We start from the raw sequence: 27,500 nt of genomic DNA on the forward strand, positions 1-27,500 counted from the left end.
ACACACACACACACACACACACACACACACACACACACACACACAGAGAATGACTCTGCATGTAGAACAAGCTGTATGAATCAAGACTCCCAACACTGCCACTGCTAGAACAATGTCTGAGTGAAGTGTGTGTGTGTGTGTGTGTGTTGTGTGTGTGTGTGTGTGTGTGTGTGTGTGTGTGTGTGTGTGTGTGTGTGTGTATACTTGCACTCAGCTGCTGTTAACATCTCTCTCTCTCCCTGTGTTTCTCGGGGTCTCTCGTCCTGAATTCCCCTGTGGTTCCTGGCAGTGTCCCTGTGTCAGACTTTAACTATGTGGAACAACATCATGACTCTGTCAGAGAGAACCGCTCGGCCTTTTAATGGTTTTAACTACAGATCCCATGTATGTGCTGATGCCTTTATTCCCTACAGAACAATCAACCGTTACTGGGCTCACACACACGGCAGCAACACGGATCATGTGGAAAGACTCGGCCGTCATCTGGACACACATTCAGCAGTGAGACGATACACCTTTAGAGGGCAGAGAAGGCAGAAATACACAGGTACAAAGAAGTTACCTGGATGCAACTGTAGTTCTATGAGTGTGTGCTCCGGCCGTTAGTCTGTGGTCGGCTGAATTCAAGAGTTTTTGTGACACTTTTGGAAATCTCCGGGTTTTGAGACTTTTGTTTTCTTGCTTTACTGTCCTTCCTGTGTTTAGGGCCTTTACTCTTGGTTTGTGGAGGCATTATATCAGGTGTGCATGATTCACCTGCACATTATCGAGGACATAATCTCAGGTGTCGTCCACACCACTGCAGAGTCTTAGGGAGACGTACACGTCCGACGATGTATCCTTCCCTGATTCGTCACGCTCCTACCATGTGACCCTTTTCTGGAGGACAACAAACTACCAGTGGTGGATACAACATGGTAATAAAGCAGCACTGACCTTGTTGTCTTTGCTGTGCAGCTAAACCTCGTTCGTCATATTTTCTGCAATTAAGCAACCAACTGCACAGTAGACTATGTACTTCCTGTTTATGCTGGATGTGTATGGTCATGTGACGTGTCTTCAGGTGTTTTGGTTATCAGTGTGGACGCAGCCTTACTCAGGCTCTCTGGAGAATATCTGCGTCTCTGTGCATGATTAAACCTTGTGACTTCTCTCTGTATTCACCTGATCAGGATGCCTCCTGAACCCTGGGAGCCGACCCCAGGACAGACCCAGAAGACACTCCCCCCCCCGGAGCAGCTGGAGGAGGTTGAACAGGCTCTTGCAGCCAGGTAAGTTCTGCCGTTCAGGAGAAACTTTCTGTATTTGACTGAACAAACAGGAGAATCTACAGCCTGGTGTGGAAGAGAGAAGAAAACTCTGCTGCACACATCCATGAAAGTGTATTTTTATACACACATCTATCACTGATTCCAGTATGTGAGGCAACATCCTCCTGCAGTTTGTGCCTTTTTAAGGGAATGAAATGTTGAAAAGACATAAAACTGCTGAGGATTTTTCTCAGTTGATTTACAAGTATCACTGTTTATCTAAGTGCTATCATCCAGTTCTCAGCAAGCTCCTGTAACTTACAGTAAGAGTCATGCGGGTTGGGTTAGCTGGTGACTAACTGAATGTCAACACTGGGTGTAAACTACTGGAAGATCCAACAACAATACTCAACACAACCTGTTCCAGCTGATGCTCGTGCAGATTGACCTTCTGTCTGACGGTGTCTCCTGCTTTCAGCCCAGTTTACACTCGTTCTCATGAAACAGAAAAGTGAAACACTCTTCAACATAAACAGCACATTAAAAATCAAACACACGTCACATTAAAACATAAATGAGATCAACTTTAGATCAACTTATAAATAAAGAAACTGCATGTGGAAAGTGAAACGCTGCACATTAAAGAGTCAGATGTGTCAGAGGCGACATTACAGCATTACTAATGAAAGACGGAGCGGCGTGGCCTGAGGGGAAAAGCCGTTTGCTGTGGGTTTTAATGTTTCTCAGACTTTAATAACGATGTAAGCACGTCAACATGTAAAGAGACGTCGGCCTGGATCAGTGTTTTCGCTGATGACACCCTGCTTATTGTCCAGCTCTTTGCACTAAGGATGCTTCTGCTGCTGCAACGTCGGACCTTTGCAAAGTTTTCTCTTGACATGTAAAGTTGTTTGAAAAAACAGTTACTGCTGTAACCTACAAAACCTCCTCCTCATGCCGAGTCCTGGTCAGGTCTCCCTTGGAAAACAGGTTTCCGACCTCTATGTGGTTAAATTAGAATAGGGATCAAGTGGAATGGAGTCGGTAGGTAGTGAGGGTGGGATGGGAAGGGAGACGGACAGGAGGATCGATGGGGCGTCAGCAGTAAAGTGGGCGATGTTGTGGAGCTGAACCGGAAGGCAAAGCTCTCGATTTACCAGTCGGTCTTCGTTCTCACCTTCATCTACAGTCTCGAGCCTCGGGTAGTGACCGAAAGAATGACATTGTAGGTACAAGCGGCTGAAATGAGTTTCCTCCTCAGGTGTCTGGGCTAGAGTCGCTGCTCCTTCATTTCAAAAGGAGCCAGTTGAGGTGGTTTGGGCAGCTGGTTAGGATGCTTGACCCTGGGGGTTCACACACCACCCGCTGGAGGGATTTCATATCCCATCTGGTCTGGGAACGCCTCAGGATCGCAGGAGGAGCTGGAAAACGTTGCTGGGCAGAGGGACGTCTGAAGTACTATAAGGTTCAGTCAGTCCTGTCTTTCCAGGATCATCTTTGACTTGTCAGGTTGGTCTTGATTTGTCTGTGTTTTGGGGTCAACTCCGTCTTGTCCGGCTTTTGTGTAAATAGAAAAACATGAATGACTCAGGGAAGATACAGAATCTACAATTTCATTTTGAAATGTCTCAAAAACAAGTTGAATTGTTTCGGTTCCATCGGTTAAAAACTTAAATAAAAAAGCTTCTGAGATATTTGTACCACACGTCTGCGGAGGTTTTCTGTCGGCAGATGATTGACAGAAATTAACATCCTGTAGACGTCCAGCTCTGCAGACGTGGAAACTATAATTGGAGCTTTGGACCCTCCAAAGAACAGTTGAGCTCCTCGACAGACCTGTCTCCATCACTGCAACCTCCACATCCAAACACCTCTGACTCGCTTCTTGTTCCCTCCATCACCTCCGTCGTCTTTCAGCTCATTTCAGGACGTCTCCGTGAGAACAGGCTCTTCCTCTGCTGCTCATAAACTCAGTTTGTGTGACAGCAGCAGTTTGAGTCAAAGGTCCCGGTTTTCCCAGTGCAGCCTCCGTCCCGTCACAGTCTGAACGCCCACCTCCGTGGTTTGGCCGGACCTTCAGAAACTCCACACCCACCACGAGTCTGCTTAGTACACACTAACTCATATTTGTTCTGAGTCTAACCTGTGTCACTGCACTCCACCATCATCATCATCAGTATGATTATCATTATCAGAGTCGTGAGCGTGAGTGTGCTCGTCCTCTCAGCACTGACGCAGTTCTCAGAAACAGCACTTGTTGGTGGAGAGGGAGAAGTGTTGAGAAACCTCCTGACCGCAGCGTCAATTTAGGCCAAACCGCCGTATGCGATCTGTCCAAACATGACAAGGAACAGGGGGAATTATGTGAGAAAGCAGGAGGGTGGAGAAGGGAAAGACAAACTGTAGTTAGGAAACCATGAGGAGAATGATGTGGTTTCACAGCTGGGCACTCAGACTGTGTGAAAACACACGAGCTGCTTCTTTCTCCCACTGAAAGTGAAGCTGTGAAAAACCCTCAGAGGGAAAAGGTCACAGGTTTGATCCCGACATCCAGCTAGCGCCCCGCTAAAGAGCATTATGAGCACGTTCTATCTACAGACTGTTTATGTTTGACATCACTACATACGTCATTTTCCAACTTCTTTCTTTGTGGAAGCTCTCACAGTTCAGAGAAGCTTTACGGTGAAAACACGGAGTGAGATGCTGAACGTGGAAGAAGACGACGTCTGTGTTTATAAGAATAACCACAGAGTCCCGCCTAATCCTTTCCTACATATTTTACCTCTTTACCATTTCAACATCCTGCTGGTTGATGTCTGACACGGTCAGTGAGCTGAGATCTGTTCCCACAGTGGGAAACGAGCAGTGACACGGCAGCAAAGTGACACTACAAAGAAAATCAAATACTAAAAAAAAGATATAATAGGTCAATAAATAATATAGTATGTGCTGACAGGCATTAGAAATATGTTAAAATATGTTAAAATATGTTAAGATATGTCAAATATTACACATTTTCAACTAATCAAACAGCAAAGAGATGGAAACAGATTCAAAACAACCACAAAGACTCAAAACGAGACACAACGCTGGAGTTTTTTGTTTCTCTTTCAGTGTGGACATCTGGCTCGTGTGTGTGTGTGTGTGTGTGTGTGTGTGTGTGTGTGTGAGCCGCTTCACCATCACCAGCTCTGACCGTAATATCACTCAGAAGGAGCTGTGTGAGTGGTTTTCAGCTGTCTGAATAAATAATTACATATTAGATAAATAAATATGTCACACACACACACACACACACACACACACACACTCGGACACACAAGTGTGAATCAGTTTCTCTTTGTGAGAAACTTTGCGGATGAGGAACTTGAGCCGTTTCCTGAGCTGCAGATGAAACTCCGTCTCCCTGGAGACGCACAGAGATGAAACAGGAACAGGGTTGTAAAGCAGTGACGCACAACAGGTTTCCCTCCTTCTTCTTCACTGCACTTCATCACACACACACACACACACACACACAGCGATGACTCACTGCAGGTATGATCCACCTGTCTCTGTGATCTCGGCTGGCATCGATCGCCCGTCTTCACCTGTCAGCTCCCTCACATCTGCTCTTCGCTTTTTCCTTCTTTCATTCCTTTTTTTTCCCTCTGCTGTTTCTGCTCATTTGTCCGCCCACTGACCTTTTCCCTCTCTCTCTCTCTCGTCCTGTCTTTTTCTTTACTTTTCTATTGTGTTTCCTTCTTCTACTGATTCTTTCTTTTTCTTTGTCTTCTCTCCATCCCAGACTTTCTCTAACTTTCCTTTTTCTCTTTATGCCTCATTAACTCCACAACTCTGCATCATCTTCTTTCTTTTCTTTCCCCTCTCTCTCTCTACTCACCCCCCCATCCTTTCTTCCATCACCTCTGATTCACACGTCTCCACAGATGATGGAGGGAGCTGAGACACAGAGTAGTTCCTCAGATCTCTTCAGGTTTTTGAAGCTTCGTCTGTCATCTGAGTTTTTTCTCTTTAACTCACTTTGTGCATCATCGCTCCCCTGTGTGTGTGTGTGTGTGTGTGTGTGTGTGTGTGTAACGTTTGTCTTCTCTCTCTCTGAAGAGTTGTGAGTGCTTTATGTAACTGCTCCACCTCAACACACACACAAGCCCAGGTGTTCATTGTCTATACGGACTCAGAGGTTTCAGGCCTTAAAGGTTCAAAGCTTCATTGTTGATCTCCGGCTCAGAGGGTGATGACGTCATTCACACACACACACACACACACACACACACAGATCCAGATTTTTATTGAGCCTCTGACTCTTTGAAGCCGTCAGACGGAGAAAGTTTAGTCAGCGTCGACTCGCGATCGATCGCTTTGTCATACTTAAAAAAAGTTCACTTGAACCTGAGGTCTGTGGCTTTGTTCATGTTCAAACTGCAACAAAGGCCAGAAACTCCACTGTCAGAAAATACTTCTCACCTTTCCACTGGGATAACTTCACCGTTACTTCTCCCAGTAACGCTCTTTTACTTCAGCATTTGTGGCTCGACTTGTTTGCTTTCTTACCGGTAGTTTAATGGAGGACTGATGTTAGTTTGATCTCAGTGGTCAGCTGGTCTGGGACCTGGAGGCTCGGGGTGTGGTCAGCCTCTACTGGTCGTCTTATGTACATGTTGAGTCTTCTGGGCTGGCGGTGGGGATCCTAGACTCAGGAGGCTCCAGGCTAAGAAGCCCATTGAAGAACACTAGCATGGCTGTGATATGCTCCACAGCTATGCTGACAGTTAGCCAGCTAGCGATAGCAACATTTGCCTAACACGTTTATAATATTGGTAACAGTAAGTTAGCTGACGTTAGCATGTCTACTGTAGCCGTCACTAATCAAAACAGACATGTAACCTTATGAAGCATCAAGTTACTGACACATGGAGGACAAGAAGAAACAGATCTGAGTCCAGCTGGAGCTTTCAGCAGCTTGTGGGGTTCTCCTCTCAGTAAACCAGACCAGTATCAGCTCCATGGTCAGACTGGGAAAGAAATTCAGCATTGGACTGATCCACTGGGACCGGCTGCACGAATGACACTGATGGAGCCTGTAAAGACTTTAAGATCTCGCTTACAGAACCTTTAATGAGTAAAGTGTGATGTGCACGTTGTACCCAGCACCTGGATAAATAAAATATCATGACTCAGTGTTGTTCACACATCTGAACTGGAGACGTGACAGGATACCATTCATTGTCAGGGAACCTCCAAAATCATGCTGACTCAGAAGTCATCTGGCAGAGTGACGTGGAGAGGCAACAACCATGCAGAGCTTGATGAATAATACGCTGCAGAAGTCGTTAAACCTGATGGTGGAACGAGACGTGTTAAGATGTAATTGTTTGGTCATATTCCACCTCTGTTGTTGATGCATTAAAATCCACCTTTTCTACCACAAACTTCTTTTATAATAAGGCCACAACAGGCTGGAAATATTCTGGAAAAGTAAGGAATCGCTGAGGGGAGAGTATGAAGAAATGTTTGGAGATTTAAAATAGATGTGACCTGAGCTGACTGCAGGTGTGTGCTGTGTGTCCAAACATCTGCTTTAAGCTCCTAATCCTCCTAATCATCTGAGCTCAGGCCTCCGGGCCGACGCACATACTTTCTTAAATAGTTTCACTTGTAGATAAAAAGGAAAACGAGCTGGCAAGTTGCTCTCTGGGGCTTTGGAAGAGAAGGCAGAGCACTGGGAGAGATCATTATGTTAAATTTAATCTGTCATTTTTTCAGAAAGGTTTTCATCTCGCTGTTCGCCCACAGTAACAGCCCACAACTTCCCCCTCTCCTCTGCTCTCTGCACAAAAGCTTTAAGAAGAAAAGTCCAATTTATCCAAAATAGCTCTTTAACCACAGTTGATCCAAACTGACATTTCGTCTCCCAACAGGAGACCGTCCTCGCCAGAGAGACAACAGCATTGCTCATTTGTTTAAACACTTAAAAGACCTCAGTTTACATTTTCCTAACAACGGACCTTTGTGGTTGTGTGAGTATAATGTCTGTTTTCTCTCAGTGGCAAAAACCCGGGGTGGAGTGACGCTGTTGAGGGCTGCCTGATTTATTTTGGCCCATTGCCTCATAATGTGAAACATAATGATCCAAGGTCACCCAGACTTCACACGTCTTCTTATTGTTGACGGGGTGATGGTCAGTCGTGATCTTCATATCGATTTATCTGATTCTCAATGACAAAGGTCCACTGAATACATATGTAAAACATACATCAAGATGATCTGAATTAGTCATTGCTCCGTCTCTGTTGCAGTCAGTTTTCAGTCCTAGTCCAAAGTCCAGAAAACTTGAGCTTCAAGGACCCAGGTGAGCCGGGGGCTGGAAGGCGTTCTTCATCAGTGGGTCATGGATTGGGTAAGTTTGGTGGAGGTCTATATTCCCACAAAGGATACTGGTCATTTCCTGTACGAGCACTGTAAGAGCACTGGTGCTGGAGAAGGCCCACTGCTGACAATCCCCCACTCTTTAGTAAGTTAACCCGGTTATATATATGTTATACCGGATGCTGCGTAGCGCAGCATTGTTGATTCCTCGTCATTTTCATGATATATTTATACATATTTTACATATTTATATGCAACATGAAAATGAAGAGGAATCAACAATGTTGTGCTGCGCAGCATCTTCTTCTCCGGTATAAATGGGTTAAGCTGTTCTCGTTGGTGAAATCGGGTCTGGAGGTGGATGGCTTGCGTTGACGCTGGGCGAGTACCGTCGTGAATGACCTTGTGTCGTTCAGGCGCTAAATGGACACCCCCAAAGTTGTGAGATCAGTAGGTCCTGCAACAAGATGCAGGACAGTCCAGGCCACAGAGCTGAGCATGGTTTCCACCCACAGCCATACTCAGACTCCAGCTGTTGAATTTCTGTCCCTTTTTGTCGGCCGCAGTATTCACTCAGTCATCGAGATGTTTCCGACCCCGTGTGCAAACTCACTGTTGAGAAAAGTGAAATAATGCGGGAGTTGTTTGTTTTGTCCGACACTTTGAGACGGTTGTGTAGGAAACACGACAGCCTGTGTTCATGTTGCTCAGTGCGACACACTCCTGTCGTATTAGTGTGTGTGTGGTTCATGTGTGGTTCATGTGTGATGCGTCTGCCTTGGCTGGCTGACAGCTGGAAACTGGGTTATATGAACCCTGAGGCCGTGTTCTGTGGTAAATGTGTTTCAATGTAAACGGCTCATGTCATCACGTGTGATGTTGTACTCCAGCTGTGTGAGGACCAGATTTATATTATCACACTAATCATTCTGAAAAGTCGGGGAATGTTTAGAAAAGGAGGTTTTAGGTCAGACTTCAGGTTAAGATCAGGGTCATGGGTTCACTGTTCCTCTGTTGGTGTGAAAAACACTGAAACAAGAAGATTCTGACTTTCAGCTTCTAACATTTCGTATTAAACTCAGTGATTGTGAAACAAACAGAGCGAGCGTCTTTGTCGCTGTGCGTGAGCTAACGCAGGCCTGCAGGTTTTATAGAGGAGACCTTTCTGTTTGTGTATTTAGCTGGAACCTGGTTCTCCATTGTTGCCTCTAATTGCTGCTTCGCACAGAGACGTTGTTAGAAACTCCACATTGTGACCAATGTTTGGTTTCCTATTTATACTCTCAACACTTGAGACTGTGAGTGGAGCAAACACGTCTCGTTTGAATCCAGACTCACTCTGAAAAACTGCTTCAACTTCTGACACAAATACACACTTTAACCCTCCCTCACTGTTTCATCCCTCCCTCCTTCTCCAGATGATTCTCTCGCTCTGTTTAATGACCACATGCTGAATTATTCATCCTCACATGTAATTTGAGAAGAGTTTATGTAATATTATGTATTTTTGATGACTTTATTTCACAGGCTTTCATCTTAGGACTTTACGTAACACAAAAACACGTTTTCACAAACACTTGATGTTCCTCACAGTTTGTGTTGCGATAGCTGAAGGAGACTCAGATGATTGAATGGACATGTCATCACGTCAGAGCTGGACTGTGGAAACCTGAAAACACACATCACATGACCATAAACAGGAAGTAGATTGTCGCTCCAGTTGGTTGCTCAGTTGTAGAAAATACAACGAACGAGGAAGAGTCGGGGTGAAAAGTCAGACCAGAGATTGATCTGCTTTATATAATGCACGCTTGTGATTCAGTATCATGTTGTATCCACCGGTGGTCGAGGCTGATGCTGTCTGTTTACCTCATGTGTCATGTGATATGAATGTGGCGAATCAGGGAAGGATACGTCGATAAGACCGAATCAGGAGGGGAGCGCTGGCGTCTGTCCGTCCGGGCTGAAACACCACCTCTGGTTTTCAAAATAAAACGGGTCCGGTCAGAGCTTTGGTTTCGGTCGGTGATGTTGGTGCTCTAGTGCGACACCTAGTGGCAGAAACCGTGGGTTACAGAACCTTCAACAGTGTGACTGTCACCAGTTTGTTCTTTTATTTTTCTCTTACTCTTGATCTGTACCAGGACGAGTGAGAACCTGCTGCACATGTTGGTAACGGCGCTCTCAGAGGATGAATTACATGAACACGGCTCTCGCCTCCCTCCTCAGAGAACCGTTCAGAGCTGAGGAGAAAGTTACAGATCAGCTCCAGTTGCGTTTTATTGCCGTCTGAAGACACGTGTCCACGTCTGCTCTCCGTCAAACCTCCGGCCGTTTCTTCGTGTTCTTCTTCTTTATTATTTCCTCCCCTCGCTGCCGTCCTTTTCACCTTTCTATTGTTCACTCTGTGTGTGTGTGTGTGTGTGTGTGTGTGTGTGTGTGTGTGTGTGTGTGTCAGCCCTCCCTCTGACCACAACAAGGCTGAGGCTTTAATCCTGTTCTTTGATGACTTTGTACGGATCAAACAGGACACACTCACTCTCACAGCCGCTACACCGTGGATCACACTTTTACTGACACTGAGGCATTAGAGAGTGTGTGTGTGTGTGTGTGTGTGTGTGTGTGTGTGTGTGTGTGTGTGTGTACAGATCATGTTCTCCAGACGTAAACATCGTGGAGCCCTACTGTTATAAAGTAATATGAGCACCTGCTGTTGGCTGTGGTTGTTTGATTGATCTGTGATCAGATCCTTGATGGACACCGTCGACTGTAAAGAAGATGTTTCTGCTCGACGTGTCCGTGGTTTACGTTACGACTCTGAGAAGAAAAACCGTGGCTCCTGTTTGAATCTGTTTCTTCAAATCTGAATGAAGAGTTGATATTTATTCACACCCGTCATGCGGAGATGCAGTAGGTCCAGATGTGTTTCGCCGAGCCTCAGTCCGTCTGATTTACATGTTGTGTCTCCTGACGCTGATTTTTCTTCACCTGCCATGAATCCGACAGTGACAGGACGACCAGCAGGAGCCTTTGAAGCGTTATGATCACACTCAACAGTTTAACACAGATGGTACGGACACACACGAGGTCATTAGGTCACACACACACACACACACACACACTCACACACCTGCACTTACATCAGTCTGTGACCACAACAAGGTGTTGGCTGCAGTCACTTTCTTTAATGACTCAGCAGAGATCAAACACACACTTCCCACAACAGCATCACACACACGGAGTACATCTGATGTGCTTTGATGACTCGACACACACCAGACAACACGCACACGCTAACACGCAGAGAGCAGCACACGTCCTGACATCACTTCCTGTTTAACTGTAACTGATCTGCTGCCATTGTTTAGTTTTGTTATATTGAAAATGTATTTTGTAAATATTATATTATATAATTTGTCTCTTTCAGAACTGGATCTTGTCATTTAGCAGTGTGTAATACTGCTGCTCTCCCCACTCAGAGGGCCTCCACCCAGGTCCTGGTCCAGACCATGGGTCCCCCTTCATGCACAGTGAAACCATTACAGACGGTCCAGAATGCAGCCGCCTGTCTGGTCCTCTATCAGCCTCAAAGGTCACATGTCACCTCCACTGTTGACCCCTGACCTCCTGAGCCAGATTCAGTCTCTCGTGCTGTCGTCAGAGAGACTTCTGGGTCTGAACTGTCCACTTGAACTCACACAGTCTCAGTCCAGACTGTTCTGGTCTGTGGGTCTGTCAGAGCCGGGCCGTCCCTCCACAGCTGATCGTGATGATTTGACTCATCAGTGTCAATAAGAAAGAAATATTCAGGATAGATAATATTAATTTAATTAAATTATTGATTCAATATCATTAATAAATATAGAGGAATGTAAAACAATATTTTAACACACACACACACACACACACACACACACACACACACACACACACAGATGCAGACAAACAGTCATTCTGACTGTCAGGACGGTGGGAGGGGAAAAGAATGATGTCATCATTCAGAAGGAGTTTTCCATGATAATGATGACCATAGAAGGAGTTACCACACATCCAGGAAGTGTGTGTCTGTGTGTGTGTGTGTGTGTGTATTTTTTTTCCAGCACCTGTAAAATCTTCCAGCAGCGATTAGTCAGCACTGAACGCCCAGCAGGCTGTCCTGGCCGTGTGTGTGTGTGTGTGTGTGTGTGTGTGTGTGTGTGTGTGTGTGTGTGTGTGTGTGTGTGTGTGTGTGTGGGGCAGACCTACAGGAGATGATTCAGCAGATACTCCGTTCGAGGTGGGCTGCTTCACCACAACACACACACGAACACACACTCATTACCACTGCTGTAACATACTCAGGTAAACATCACACACCTACACATGCAAACACAACTGTACACACACACACACACACACACACACACAGGAAGCAGAAACCTTGTGTACTGCAGGTAACAGAAACCTGATCAGCATCACAGTCAGAAACTATTTAACGAGCCAGCTCACCAGGACCGCCCTTGTTTCTCCCACAATGCACCACAGTGTCTCATTACTGCACTTTAAGCTTGATTCAGAGAGCGCTGCTGCTGACGGAGTTCAACAGCTGAGTCAGTCCAACTCTGTGTTTCTCTTCATCACACGTACAGCTGATCTTTGTGATGACCTCATGAATTTATAACATCAAGGTTTTTATAAGACGACGCTTCTTCTGCAACAGTGACGTTAACGGACCATCGCTGAGCTGAGGCTGATGGGAATGACATTAGTTTTGCAGATATTTGGTCAGAAACCAAAGTATTGGACTCATGAAAATGTTGACCTGATGATGGCGCTAGTAGGCGGACCACAGTCCGGATCCAGATCCAGACCTGTAACTAAATTTGGACAAAGCCTTTCTGTTTTAACCGGTGCAGCTTTTCTAGCCTTTACAGCACTGGTCACGTGATGCTACCAAGCCAATCATTGACGAGACGACGTCGAAGAAATAAGTGGAGAAAGTGGGATATATATATATCATAATCATCAGGATTGGTCCTCTGGGAACACAAATGTCAATACAAAATTATCTATGTAATCCATCGTATAGATGTTCAAGTCAGGAGATCACCAAGGCAACCAGTCCAGATGTTCTCCTGACGCCATGAATAACTGATAAATCCATCTAATAGTTTGTTGAGTGTCACCAGAGGAAAGGTCAGAGGATCATCGAACCATTAGACCTCATCGTCTGGGGAACATGAATAGTTGAGGGTTGTTGAGTACTTGCACTTCAGTAGCTGCCAGCTCAGTTTTTAAAGTGCACAGGCTGATTTGATTAGAGAATAATGTGCACACATATTATTTCGACAGACGCCACGGCAACAGGGGATATTTATTTCTGATTGGTGGATGACAAACATTTAGACTGACACTGCAAATAAAGAGTATTTGTTGCTGCACTTTGTAAAAAGCCTTTGGGATTATGTGTCTTGTCAGCCAGCTGCAGACCAGTTGTGTTTGTGCTGCTCGGTGTTCATGTGTTCATGTGTTCATGTGTTCATGTGTTCAGTGTGGCGCTGGCTGCTCTGCTCCTGCTCCCAGGATGAATGAAGGTTAAAGGAGAGCGAGCGTCTGAATGCAGCGGGAGGTCGTGTGGACGTGGAGCGCAGCAGGGATTTCCAGGGATATGAGCACATTTTCTGCTTCATAACCGTGAGCTCTGCCACAGCGGAAACGGCCGAATTGGATTTAAAACCTCAAACATTTTATGAGTCCACACAGTCGGTCTCAATTTCATGCCTGATGGAGGAGCTCAAAATTTTTGGTGTCGTCATGACGTCACGGCTTAGAGAGGAGAAACCCACTGAGCTCTCATCAGCACAGGGATCACATGACCGGTTTTAACTGGAACCAGGGTTTGTTCTGCTTCTGAGGTTTGGGTCTGAATTAAATGTTTCCATGTTGGTAAGCTCTTTTTCTGTATATGAGCTCTAATAAAACGCCAAAACACTCTCAGCAGGTCTTTACAGCAGTAAAACAGAGTAATCACAAGTTTCCCTCTGAGAATAAGAGCCTGATGAGACCAGATCTACTGACCCAGACCAACAAGCCTTGGTCACCTGAACCGTAGTTCTCTGTTCTCTCTCTCTCTAATATAATTTACCCAAATCATTGTTGTGAACATGTCAGACAGAAAACCACAAGAATGTTATTGTGAAGATTAAAGTCTGAACACTGAAATGTGTCAACGCTCTTTTATACTTTTGACGTCCTGTCAAACACCCACCCTCTTTGGTTGGTTGCGTCTCTTTGTGGTTGGTTGCGTCTCTGTAGTTGGTTGCATCTCTTTGTGGTTGGTTGCGTCTCTTTAGTTGGTTGCGTCTCTTTAGTTGGCTGCGTCTCTTTGTGGTTGGTTGCGTCTCTGTGGTTGGTTGCGTCTCTTTAGTTGGTTGCGTCTCTTTAGTTGGCTGCGTCTCTTTGTGGTTGGTTGCGTCTCTGTGGTTGGTTGCGTCTCTTTAGTTGGTTGCGTCTCTTTAGTTGGTTGCGTCTCTTTAGTTGGCTGCGTCTCTTTGTGGTTGGTTGCGTCTCTGTGGTTGGTTGCGTCTCTTTAGATGGTTGCGTCTCTTTTGTTGGTTGCGTCTGTTTAGTTGGTTGCGTCTCTTTAGATGGTTGCATCTCTTTGGTTGGTTGCGTCTGTTTAGTTGGTTGCGTCTCTGTAGTTGGTTGCATCTCTTTGTGGTTGGTTGCGTCTCTGTGGTTGGTTGCGTCTCTTTAGTTGGTTGCGTCTCTTTAGTTGGCTGCGTCTCTTTGTGGTTGGTTGCGTCTCTGTGGTTGGTTGCGTCTCTTTAGATGGTTGCGTCTCTTTGGTTGGTTGCGTCTGTTTAGTTGGTTGCGTCTCTTTGTGGTTGGTTGCGTCTCTGGTTGGTGCGTCTCTTTGTGGTTGGTTGCGTCTCTGTGGTTGGTTGCATCTCTTTAGTTTGTTGCATCTCTTTGGTTGGTTGCGTCTGTTTAGTTGGTTGCGTCTCTTTAGTTGGCTGCGTCTCTTTGGTTGGTTGCGTCTCTTTAGTTGGTTGCGTCTCTTTAGTTGGTTGCGTCTCTTTAGTTGGCTGCGTCTCTTTGGTTGGTTACGTCTCTTTGGTTGGTTGCGTCTCTTTGGTTGGTTGCGTCTCTTTGTGGTTGGTTGCGTCTCTTTGGTTGGTTGCGTCTCTTTGTGGTTGGTTGCGTCTCTGTGGTTGGTGCGTCTCTTTGTGATCTCTTTGCTTCTTGCTTTGTGTTTGTGTCTGTTGTCGTTTTGCATCTCTTTGTGTTTGTGTCTTTGTGGTTGTTTGATGACGGACTGGACCTGTGGACTCATTGATGAGCTGCATGTTGACTCTCTGCTGCCTGAGTTTCTGGCTTCATCACAGTTTTTGGGGAGAAATCAGGTCAGAATTAAAAACCGTGATCCCTGAAAATCTGAGGAAATATTTATGCTTCATATCACGTATCAAACGAGAGATTGAGCCGGACTGGAGACTGTTTCTTCATGGCTGTGGTTCATTTCAGTTCATGGTGTGAACTGGTGTCGTCCTGTTAGTGCTGCACCTTCAGGCTGCAGAAAAAAGTCATGTCTTCATATTTATATTCAGCCCACAGCGAGTCTCCATCAGACTCCTCTCTTGTTCTATTCCTCCTCTTTCTTTGCTTTTTTCTCTTCTTTCCTCATCTCCTTTCAACACCTCTCTCCATCTCCCCCTTTTTTACTCTCATCCTCTCCCTCTTCTCTCTCTCTCCAGTCATTTTGTATGTAGGTCAAATAGCTGCGTTAAATGTAAATGTCCCTCATGCATAGCAGAGCAGCCTCCTTCAGAAATACAGCCACTGAATGAGAAATGAATTCAAACACCTCCAGCCACTTCAAAAGTTCGCTGTGTGTGTGTGTGTGTGTGTGTGTGTGTGTGTGTGTGTGTGTGTGTGTGTGTGTGTGTGTGTGTGTGTGTGTGTGTGTCCTGGTATGACCCCGCGGAGGCTGCAGCCGTCTGTGGAGTCGATGTGAACTCGTTGAAGCGGTTCACCGGCTTTAATGAAGGAGTGCGGGGGAGGGTGGGCGGGTGGCTTGCATCTGCTCAGGTCACTCAGGTACGCCTCGGCACAGGTGTCACCACCAGGGCCAGAGCTAACAGCTTAGAAAGTCGCACTGCAGTTGATCAGTGAGTGAACGAGTCCAAACTTTAACCCACACTCCAGGAAACATGATTAGCCAACAGGTGTCACAAAAACAGTGTCGACCACCAGCTGCATATTCAGCCAATCAGTCCATCCGCCTTCAGTACAGTTGTATTATGATTCACGATCATTAAACAACCCGTTTCACAGGTGAAGGGTTGTGGAAGCTGGAGATTCTGGTGCCATTAAGTTTTATATTAAACCCACAGATGTTCCGTCTGCACTGCGTTGTGTTTACGTGTCATACGGCATCATTCAGACACAAAAGTGCTTTACAGAGGCACCAAACACATTGAACAACAATAGAAACCTATTAGATAAATAAAAACATTGAAACAAGTCAAATCAAGATTATATACAATCAGGTCAGAAACTTGGGACACCGTTTTAAATCAGGGTGTTTTCACACCTGAAGCTCGTTGGGGTGGAGGTTGGGGTTGAGGTTGGGGTTGGGATGGAGGTTGAGGTTGGGTTTGGGGTGGAGGTTGGGGTTGGGGTGGAGGTTGAGGTTGAGGTTGGGATGGAGGTTGAGGTTGGGTTTGGGGTGGAGGTTGGGGTTGGGGTTGGGGTGGAGGTTGGGGTGGAGGTTGAGGTTGGGGTGGAGGTTGAGGTTGAGGTTGAGGTTGGGATGGAGGTTGAGGTTGGGGTGGAGGTTGAGGTTGGGGTGGAGGTTGAGGTTGGGGTTGGGATGGAGGTTGAGGTTGGGGTTGGAGGTTGAGGTTGAGGTTGGGATGGAGGTTGGGATTGGGATGGAGGTTGAGGTTGGGATTGGGGTTGGGGTTGAGGTTGAGGTTGGGATGGAGGTTGAGGTTGGGATTGGGGTGGAGGTTGAGGTTGAGGTTGGGATGGAGGTTGAGGTTGGGTTTGGGGTGGAGGTTGGGGTTGGGGTTGGGGTTGGGGTTGGGGTTGGGGTTTAGGGCTCTGCTCCGGTTCAGTGATGAGTTTGTAAACTTCAGGTTCAGTTTGTTTTCACAGAGAAAAATTCAAGTGAAGCAAAATGCATCTTTGCAAACCAGGTGAGAACATTCCCTCCTCTGATTGGTCAGATCGTCTGGAGCAGGAAAGTAAACACAGGAACGCTATAAAGTGCAGGTGTGAAAACTCCCTAAAAGCTGCTTCACCTGGTTCAGATTCTGGGAACAGGGAGTGAACCTGTCCCCGCTCACCTGAGGGTCTGGATGCTTCGTACAATAGATCACAGATGGTGTTTGGGCCTGAGACCGTTTAGATTTAGATGCGACCTCTGACAAACAGGAAGTCAGAGCAGGGATTCATGAGCGTCATCGACAGCATCAGTCCAGCAGCTGGATGTGAATCATGCTCGATACAAACTGAACGGGATCGACGGGGAGCGCCACTCTTCAGGGTTACCACGGCAACAGGCGTTGAAATCCACTGGACGCACAGTCATATAGAGACTGTGATGACGAGGTGCACGTCAGCATGCTGGAGCTGTCCCTCGTTAGCTCGATCAGGGATCATTTCATGCATTATGGGTAAATTTAAAGGGTCGTTCACATTAATAACTGATCAATGATCCTGTTGAAACTACAGCTCCCACATTCATTATATCATCTTTCATGTGAAGGATTCATGGATGTGTCGGTCTGTAGTGTTGCGGTGTTTAAACCAGCGTGTTCATGGAAAGCAGCAACACTGAAGTGAGAAGGTCTTTGAACACATCGCGCCCTGATCCGCGCTCAGAGCCGCTGCTGAGGGACGGCCTGCGACTGTGTGAAGGGGGAGGACCTGCCGTCCTGAGGAGGCTGATTTCCCTCCGCAGCGGGTCGGGATGTTTGGCCGCGGCGAGGAGTCACGTCGGGGTGAGTCGAGCCTCTGTCTGAATCTCAATGAGGGTTTCTCTTTTTATCGACTCCGGCTCCTTTCCCCGCCGCTGCTCTTTTCTTTTTAACCAACAGGTGGGGGCCGCAGCAGGCCACGCCCCCACACTAGCGAGGAGCAGCGGACACAGGAACAGGAGACAGAGTCTGTTAAAGGTCAGGGGTCAGTTGCACAAAGTTTTCACGTTTCCTTCTCCTCCGTCTTTTCTTCCATCGACCGTGAAACGTTTGTCCTCCTCTGTTTGACAGTTTATAAAACCTGACCTATAGAAGTATAACCCAGGGACTGCATCACACCTTTTCACTCAGCTTCATTCAAACACACTTTCTTTCTTAAGTTTATGGTCAATAAACCTAATTTACATAAAAATAGACGTCGAGTAAAAAACCTAAATTAGAATTATTTTGACGATAGTTCCAGTTAGAGGAACCAGACAGGTAAATGCCAAAGCTTCGTCGGACTGTTTTGAACCCTCTTCAATAGTGAGACCCATTGTCAAATTTAACCCCTGAAGATCACAGATGCTATAAATCTGAATAAAACACCCAAAATATAATAAAATGGTGTTTATCAGTGGAGCCAGGAGCCGTCCATGAGCTTGTCAGGAAGTTTACACGGAAGAAAAAACAGATTTCTGATAGAAAACTTTACCTGAGGACAACAGGAGGGTTAAAATGTTCACCTAAGTATTTAAGGTTTTCTCCTCATTACACCTGTCGGTGTGAAGGTGGACAAGATACTGAGCGGAGGGTTGAACCCCTGGGGAGCAGGAACGTGCTCAGGATTCAGGAATCAGATGAAATCTGTTGTAGGGTTTGATATTTGTAGCAGCCTTCACAGGTAGGAGATGTGACCTCTTCATAGAGCTAGAGGTAAAGGTCAGGAGGTCACCACAATCACCAGGAGTCGTCCTCTGGAGACCATGAATGTCCAGAATGAGGTAATGATGCACCCAGATTCAGATCCTCCACACAGACTGACTGGGCTTCACCCTGGTGATCACGGTTTGAAATGTCATGTGAGGACAACGTCTCACCGTCCTCCTCCCTCCTCAGCTGCTCGACTCCCCGTCTGATCTCTGGGTAAATTTACATTCCGGCGGCGCGAGCTGCCTCGCCGCCTCGCCGCTCTCGTCTGAATGTAAATGTCGAGCTGATTGCAGAGAGCGCAGTCTCGGGTGGGAGGGGGAAGCTTGTCCTCAGCGGGGTCAACAGAACCTGTCCGAACCCGAGACCACAACCCGCCACACACAGGAAACACTGGCGGGGAAGTGACTCATCAGCCCACAGGGAAAGTATTTTCACTCTTTAATTGATCAGGTAAATATAATGAAATAACTTTAACTAATAACTTTGAGTTCTGGACATTGGAAGACGGCCAACTATAAACATCATCCATGATTTTACAAACTGAATCAACTGATTGATCAATAATGACAATAATCGTTAGCCGGAAATCTAAAACTGAACTTTCTAAATACATTTGAATATATTTGTATTGTGGGTGATTTGGAGCATATCTGTAACAGATATGACTTGTGTTTGTTGTATGTTGTTATATGTTTGTAATTGGTTTTATTACATTTATTCTGTTAGTATTTTATTAGTGACAGATTTTGTAAATTTGAAATTTTACAGAATTTTTTTTCTGTTTAAATTTTCTTTTATGGTATCACATTATTATAATTGTTTATTTTTGTATATTATTTTTAATTTATTATGGTTTTCTTCCATTTTTATTAATATTCAAGTAAATACATTTTATTTTAACATATTTTTATTATTTAATATTAATATATTTTATATATTACTTTTAGATTTGTTTTAATTTTGTATTTTATTGTTAATTATAGATTTTGTGTTTATATTTTTCTATATTATTTTTGAGTTTTATTTCATCATAATTTACATTATTTTACATGTTGTATTGAAATCTAGTTCTCTCTCTCTGTCTCTCTGTCTCTCTCTCTCTGTCTCACTCTCTGTCTCTCTGTCTCTCTGTCTGTCTCTCTGTCTCTCTCTCTCTGTCTCACTCTCTGTCTCTCTGTCTCTCTGTCTCTCTCTCTGTCTCACTCTCTGTCTCTCTGTCTCTCTCTCTCGCCCTTTTCATGTTCTTCATCAATGAATCAACAACTTTCTGTCTTTCTTTTATCTTCCTCCCCCTCCCCCTCCTCCTCCTCCTCCTCCCCCTCCTCCTCCTCCCCCCCTCCTCCTCCTCCCCCTCCTCCTCCTCCTCCCGCCCTCCTCCTCCTCCTGTGTCCTGATTTGAGGTGTGGAGGTAGGTTCAGGTGAATCCAGCTGTTTTCTTTCTGCTGTGAAGTTTCATCCTCTGCTCCAATCAAACAGGAGGAACTCAACCTAGAAACGCATCGATCTGATCGGCTCAGTGGGCGAGTTGCCTCGACGCTCGTGTCACAGATTCTCTCTCTCCTTGGATAACCTGCGTCCTCGTGGAGAGAGAGATTTCACCGAGCTGAGAGTCGGCTCAGGACAGACGTGTGGAGGATCACCGCAGACTTACACAACAGGAAACGGCAAAGTTTCTCTGAGCCGACAGAAAACCTCCACTCTAGATGTCAGAGCACAGAGGGCTGTTAGACAATTTACTGATTTCCCTGAACGCCTCACGTGCAGGCTATCGGTATACGCTAGCTACAGCAGGGGCCCCATGTAAGGGGGTTCGGGGCCGCGGCAGTGACCATGATAGTGTTTTAATGGGAGGGTTAACGGGGGCTAATGAATGTGCCGGGGGGGGGGGGGGGGGGGTGCATCAGCTGCACGGCAACAGGAGGTGGAGCTTCTTCTTTTCACTTTTTATTTTTCCAGTTTTCCCTCCTCGTGTCTCGACTGAAGCTGCAAAAACAAAGTCCTTCTCCTCTGCTGCTCCCTCCCTCCCTCTCCTCTAAGATTGACAGCTCTCTACCTCTCTCGTCCACCTCTCACCTCTGTCTCTTTTCCGTCTCCTCCCTCCCTCCCTCCTTCCTCCTTCAGTCATCAATCCATCAAACATCTGCCTCTCCTGTTTTCACCTCCTCCACCTCCTGCTGAACTCCTCCTAACCCTCCAAACTTCTCCCCTTCATTTTCTCTTCTCCTTTCCTTTCTTCTCCTCCTTTTAATCTCCTCTCCTCGTTTCCTTCTGTAATATCCTCTCGCTCTTTCCTCTTTTCAGTCCCTCATCCCATTTCCTCTCTTCGTCTCTTTGTCTCCTCTCCTCTTCCTTGCCCCCTTTCCTTCGTCCCCTTGTTTCACCTCTTCTCTTGCCTCCTCCTTTCCTTTCCTCATTCTCTTTTCAACATCCGTTTGTCTCTTTCCTCCTCTCTCCTTTCTCCTCCTCCTCCTCCCTTCTGCAGCTGCACATCTGTTCTGTCATCAACAGACAGAAAGAAAGAAGGAACAAACTTGTCTTTCCTCCTCTTTTCTCCTCCTCACATCTCCCCCTCTCACGTCTGTCTCCTCCTTTCTTTCTTTTAGTTTTCTCCTCCTTTCATCCTCCCCCTGCTCTGTCCTCTGCTGTCCATCACTGTCTCCTCCGCCACTCTGCATGAGAGGAGGAGACAGAGGAGGAGGAGAGGAGATGATGAAAGATGGAAGAAGAAAAAAAACGAGTGTAGCTCCGTCCTCTCTTTCGCCACCTGCTCGTCCTTTAAATCAAACTCCACCTGCAGACAAACAGGAAGCGGTTTATGACCTCCGAGAGAGACGGAGGGAGAGCTGAAGAAAGATGCATAAAGTGATGGAGGGAGGGAAGAGAGAAGAAGAAAGAGAGGAAGAGGAGGCAGAGCAACTTCTTCTTCTTCTGTCCTGAACCTGTTCACCTCTTCCTGCTTCTTTCTCCCTTCAGTTTTCTCAGCAGAAACATCACTAGTTTATTAGCATACACTTCCCAGCATGCATTGCATTAAGGTGAAACTTGTAGAAATCTTTATTCTCACGACAGAGGCTTTTACAGGTGAGTGTACACTTCCTGTGTAACACACCTGAGGCCTCAGGATCATACGAGGCAGCTTCTTCTCCTCAGCGTACTGACCACATCAGGGAAACAGCTCCAGGAGAAAAGCTGGTAAGTTGTCCTTGAGTTGAGCAGCGCCGCCCGTCACAGGTGCAGGTAACGCAGCGTCTGCAGGTTGAGGAGAAGTGGGTTCAACAAAGTGTGAAGAGGCTGAAAATAATTACGACACGACGAGAAACCTCCAGTCTGACGCTTCAAACGAGTTCAAACATAAACACTCTTCCAAGCCAACGCTTTTAACCGGCGAAGCTGTTCCGACAGATATTCCCAGCGGACCTGAACGCAGCATTATCTGGTTGTGTGCTTCTTCGCTTTGAACCTGTTCACCCTGCGCTCTCGCCGCAGCATCGCGCCTCTCTGAGGGCCGCTCTCTGAGGGCCGCTCTCTGAGGGCCGCTCTGTACATTAGTGTTGATCTATGAGGGTGTGTGGATGTTGCGGAGGGAACGGTCCGTGTCCGGCCCAGGCAGGAAAACAACATCTCCCCTGTAAGCTGTCCTACATAAAGTCACTGATGAACTTCACCTGAACTCCCCCCCCCCCCCCCCCCAATAAAACAGACGCCATCCGACTCCTCCCGTGGACCGGCCGTGACTCATGGCGTTCCAGGGGACAGGTGTCCGCCGTAGGACGGAGACCCTGTCTCACCTGACAGAGGAGGCATCAGCCCCACAGCAGCAGTTTGTGGCACCATGTTCATCAGTATCAGGTGACGACCCGTCCTCTCCGTCCTCGAGTCCGAACACAAACTGGAAGACGAACCGTAACGTCCTTCCACATGTTTCAGAGCAGAATAATTCTTCCTGTTTCAGGTGATTGGATCTGATTTCTGTAGAAAGTAAAAACAGTGTTATGTGTTTGTGTGATATTAGTTGGACGTGCACGTCCTCTCTGTGGCCATCTAGTGGCCGAGTTCATCATCACACCTGATTTTTAATGTTTGGTACTTATTGTCTGGACTGTCCTGTGGTTCATCTCGAGGGTTTTATCCTAAAGAATAAACTTGTATCATCATCAGTTGATCTTAATCATAATTTGATTAACTGAGTAATTATTAGAAATAGACGTAGAGATCAGCTGTGACTGATCGTCAGTGTCACATGAAGCTCTGGTGTCTCTCTTTCGTTTCCAGAAATCATTTCATCGAAAAGAAAGAAGAAAGCAGAAAAGGAGAAGACGAGAAGACGAAGACAGGAAAGCGTCTCTGAGAGGTTTTCAGTTGGGTGTTTTTAAACCGTGGTGACCTCTGACCTCTGAAGGCCGGCGTCTCTCCTGACGACGATCCATCAGCAGCTAATGGAGATTTCAGCTAATGGAGGATGAAGACGGACGACTCTCTTCCTCTTCCTCGTCTGTCCTTCACTTTTTTCTTCTCATTCTTCAACCAGTTTTTACTTCCTGGTCTCATTTTCTGTTTCTCACTTTCTTTTCTTTCTTTTTCCTGTCGTTTCCTCTTCTCTTTTCTTCAGGTCTCTCTCCTCTCTGTCCTCTCGTTTCTGTTTTTCTTCATCTACATGTTTCTCTCCTTCTCTTCCCACGCTCCGTCCTCATCTTCTGCTGTATTTGTTTTTCTTCTCATGCGATTATCTTTTTGGTTGTTTTTATTTTGAACGTCAGTTAATGTGCTGGAAACTTTCCTCATAATTTCCTCAAACTGATCTGGTGTTTGTTTCCAGCACAGTCTGGTGCTGATCAGAGGAGAGCTGAAGTTCCCACTCGTGTATCTCAGTTTAAGGAGAACAGGTAAATAAAGAGTCACAGAGGAAGATCAACGCCAACATCTTTTCTTTTTCCTCTCTCTCATCTTTATTTCTCGTCTCCTTCCTCATCATTATCTCTTTCTCTCTGTTCCCCTCCTCTCATCCCTCTCTCTCTTCATGAATACATGTTGTATTATTAAAGAGGAAGTGACTGAGAGAACAAGAGAAGAGCGAGTTAGATGCGAAGCATGAAAATGAAAGGATGAACTTCTTCACCTCCTCTCTCTCTCTCCCCCTCTGACAGATGGCAGGTCATTAGACCGATGTCACGGCGACTGATGGATGATTGGTCCCTTCGGGGAGCGCCCATCATCCGGCTCGTGTGATTGGCTCCCTGACAGCTTGAGGGAAATCTCCCCTCTGCTCGGCCGATCTACAGTTACACCCGGGAGAGAGAGAGAGAGAGTTATTCGTTAGTTGAAACACCAGCTCGTCCCGTCACTGTCGAAAAAGTTTTAAAACTTTATTCCAGAAAGAAAATCTCAGTGAAACGAATCAGAAGTTAAAAGTGTTTTTCTTTAAAGAAATAAAGATCAGCAGGAGGTTACAGGTACGTTTACTCAAGTACTGGACCTGAGTACAACTTCCAAGGTTCGTTACTCAGAACATCAGGGAGGCTTCATCGGGACCTGTTGATTGGATGAACCATCTGTGTATCTTCAACTTCAACCAATCAGATTCTTCCTCCTTCCCGTTAGCGGAGCCAGTCGGTGGATAAAACTGAAAACCGACGCTGTAGCAGCATCTATGCTAACCTCTTTAGGAGCCGCCGTTGTTGTTAACGAGCAGTCGCTTCACGCCGTCGTCACTCCTAAGACACGCCCACAGCCCCGCCCTCACAGGACGCCGATTGGTCCAAACCACAAGCGATCATCTTGGACCCTGACCAGATGGAAATATCAATAACTGCATGGTCATAAAATCCATGTTTAACTGAGAAGAGTTTGAAGAAGAAGAGACTTCCTGTTTTCATGGTGTTCAGGTGTCTGCTCCTGACGAACATTATGGTTCTGGAGCCGATCCCTCCAGAACCTTTGACCAAAGGGATTCAGGAGTCCTGGTTTGGCAGGACTCGGGACCTGAACCCAGATCTCCAGCGACCACCTTCGCACGAGAACCCAACGCTTTGCCAGTGAATATGATCCCGGCAGCATTTACGTTTCCTCTGAGATGCATTTGGCAAAACAGTTGAGTAGGATATAAATGTAATTTGTAGACGGGGTTGATCCCGACTGAGACTCCAAACATTAAACTTCACAGCTGAACCTTCAAACACCCACAGAGAGGGGAGACAGAAACGCAGCTTCAAGAGATTTAAAAGCCATTTTTGAAAAGTTCGTAGCCAAAGTTCAGAAGTTTTTTTGCTCTGACAATAAAAGAAAAGTTTGACCGTGGCACAAAAACACTTTGAACCAACAAGAGAAAGAAATCAAGAAGATAAAATGTAGGAGAAAACGGGTGGAAGGAAAGAAGTGGAGAAACCAGATGAAGAAAGCTCGGAGGTGGAGGCCTGAGGAAAAGGAAAAGCAGAGTGATGTGACTGATGGGTCAGAGACCAACAGGAGGAAGGAAGGGGATGAGCGGATGGTGAAAGTGCAGACTTGGCAGCAGAGTTTTTTCCAGACACCTGTCTAGGATTTCATTTGAAGGATGTGTTCAGCCGCACACTGACTGACAGACAGCACACAGACCACATCCACCACGCTCTCCTCTCTTTACTAATATTTAAAGGAACTGGAGGCGTACGTGATCGAACTCTGACAGAGTAATTATTCCCCAAACTGTAATCTCAGAAAATGTTCCGCCTGGATTGAAAACGCTGTTGTGCAGGAATATATTACATTTCTCCCTCTGCAGACCGGGATCAGGCGGAGCAGCTGCTTCTGCTCATGTGCTCCTTTTAATAAAAACATGTTTAACCTGTAAATGTTTCATCGTAAACTTTTCCAAACGGACAAAGACACGGGAATGTGTCCCACAGCTGCACAACGCTTTAAAATTAAATTATCTCGTCACTTTTCATTCTGGGGAACACAGTGGAGCGTTTAGCAGCTAAAGAGCCAGATGTTTCCGTCAGCAGCTGGTGGAGACCAAACACGGAGCTGAAAGAGCGGGAACACTGGACCGAGATTCACCAGGTGACGAGTCATCATGTTGCTGTGTGACGGCCTCCACCTGCCCGGGGGTGTGGTGGAGGAGATACTCTGAGGAACAGGGTTGAGACAGGTGCATCAGCTGGTCCAACGCTGTCTCTCACCTGGACTCTTCCTCACCAGAGTTCACACGTCTTCCTCTGTCCTCCGTTGTCTCACTGCTGATGACTGAGCGCCAGTGTTTGTAACATTAGATCATGTATGACGTTTTATATTGGTAATGAAATGACAAGCTAACGCTGGAAATGAAAGGATGCGCTATCAGCTAGCTAACATTACTTAGCTAAACTGTAACCTCGGGCTAAAGTTAGAAACTAGCTAACATTAGTTAGCTAAACTGTAACCTCGGGCTAAAGTTAGAAACTAGCTAACATTACTTAGCTGAACTGTAACCTCGGGCTAAAGTTAGCAACTAGCTAACATTAGTTAGCTAAACTGTAACCTCGGGCTAAAGTTAGAAACTAGCTAACATTACTTAGCTGAACTGTAACCTCGGGCTAAAGTTAGCAACTAGCTAACATTAGTTAGCTAAACTGTAACCCTGGGCTAAAGTTAGCAACTAGCTAACATTAGTTAGCTAAACTGTAACCTCGGGCTAAAGTTAGAAACTAGCTAACATTAGTTAGCTAAACTGTAACCTCGGGCTCTCTCTGGGTACATTTCCAGGATTTATTGTTTCATTACATTTTGTAAATGTGACTCGTCCACTAAGTTGTTCCTGGATTCTTCACTGACGCTGCACAGATGAGTTTCTCTGGGAATAGTTGGTGAAACCTTCGCTCTCTTCAGACCTTCAGCTGGAGGAAAAGCTCCGTGTCGTTTGTCACAGACGGTCGCTGGTTTCCAGCTCCAGGCGGGAGGCTGAGAGGAGATTTATAGGTCAGGGGTTAGTGTTGGGTCGTCTGGGGAGGCCGCAGACCCCGACTCGTTTCAGACCAAAGAGGAAAAAGAAAAGCTCGGTGACGTCCCTCATAAATAAATAAGAGCTAAAAGGCCTGCGCAGACCCGCTGGACGTCCCAAAGCTCAGGACGGCATTGTTAAATTTGACAACAATGGAATTTAAGTACGGCGACCCGCAGGGGCCACAACTCAGAGAGAGGGAGCATCCTGCTTCCTGTTCAGTCTTCAAAGCAGAGCGAGGTCAGAGAGACAGAGACGCTTAGAAATCACAAATCAAGAGTTTTTGTCCAGAATGGGGCAGAAAAAATAAAATCACATCCAGCTGAAATGAATTCTTTAAAGCGCTAAAAAAGTCTCATGTGACCGACAGGAAACACACGGCCCCCTCAGCCTGGCTCATCTTTAGCTGGATTAAAATGCTGCGGTGGCCAATCAAATACATCTAAACACACATTCCTTTTAGATTACTGTGAAGTTCAGCTCTAGGATTATGAGACAGCGGGGCCCTGAGCACAGACCAGGGTCAGGACAGTTTAAAAGACTAAATGAATTACAAAGAAAAAACTGAACCAATATGAAACTGGATCTCGTTCCCTTAATTCAGGAATTTGTATCTATTCATAATTACTAATTATCTTCTTTTCTTCTTTTTGTTTCCAGAAAACTGAAGCTGAGGTTTTATGAGCAGATGAAATCTGTATCATCAAAGTTGTTATTGATAAATGCAGTGAATCCGTCTCACGTCCTGACGAGAGCGAGTCCACGTGGAGAGGACAAGCAGAGCAAAGGTTATTCAAACCACCGGCCTCAAACCGGGACAGTCCTCCTCACATAGAAACAAACCTGGAAATAAAAGGTTCACTGACAGAAAACAACTTCCTGTGTTCAGCTCTGACTGAGTGAACGAGTTTCCTTCACGCTGATCCTTTAACACAGAGCGGAGCGGCAAACAGGACGGACGACTGGACGGGACTGCAGTTATTCTCAGGTGAGTGCTGCCACCTGGTGGATGACAGAAGTCACAGACTCGACTTCTCGTCCTGTTTAATA

At 46.0% G+C, this 27,500-nt stretch overlaps 1 protein-coding gene across 4 annotated transcripts in view; it reads right to left on the reverse strand.

Moving 5' to 3' along the window:
* LOC130160996 (NACHT, LRR and PYD domains-containing protein 12-like) overlaps positions 1–27,500 on the reverse strand; it is a 347,054-nt gene that overhangs the window by 165,119 nt on the left and 154,435 nt on the right. The gene's annotated exons all lie outside the window — the stretch shown is intronic.

Source organism: Seriola aureovittata, chromosome 20 (genome assembly GCF_021018895.1).
Source record: "Seriola aureovittata isolate HTS-2021-v1 ecotype China chromosome 20, ASM2101889v1, whole genome shotgun sequence".
Classification (NCBI taxonomy): domain Eukaryota; kingdom Metazoa; phylum Chordata; class Actinopteri; order Carangiformes; family Carangidae; genus Seriola; species Seriola aureovittata.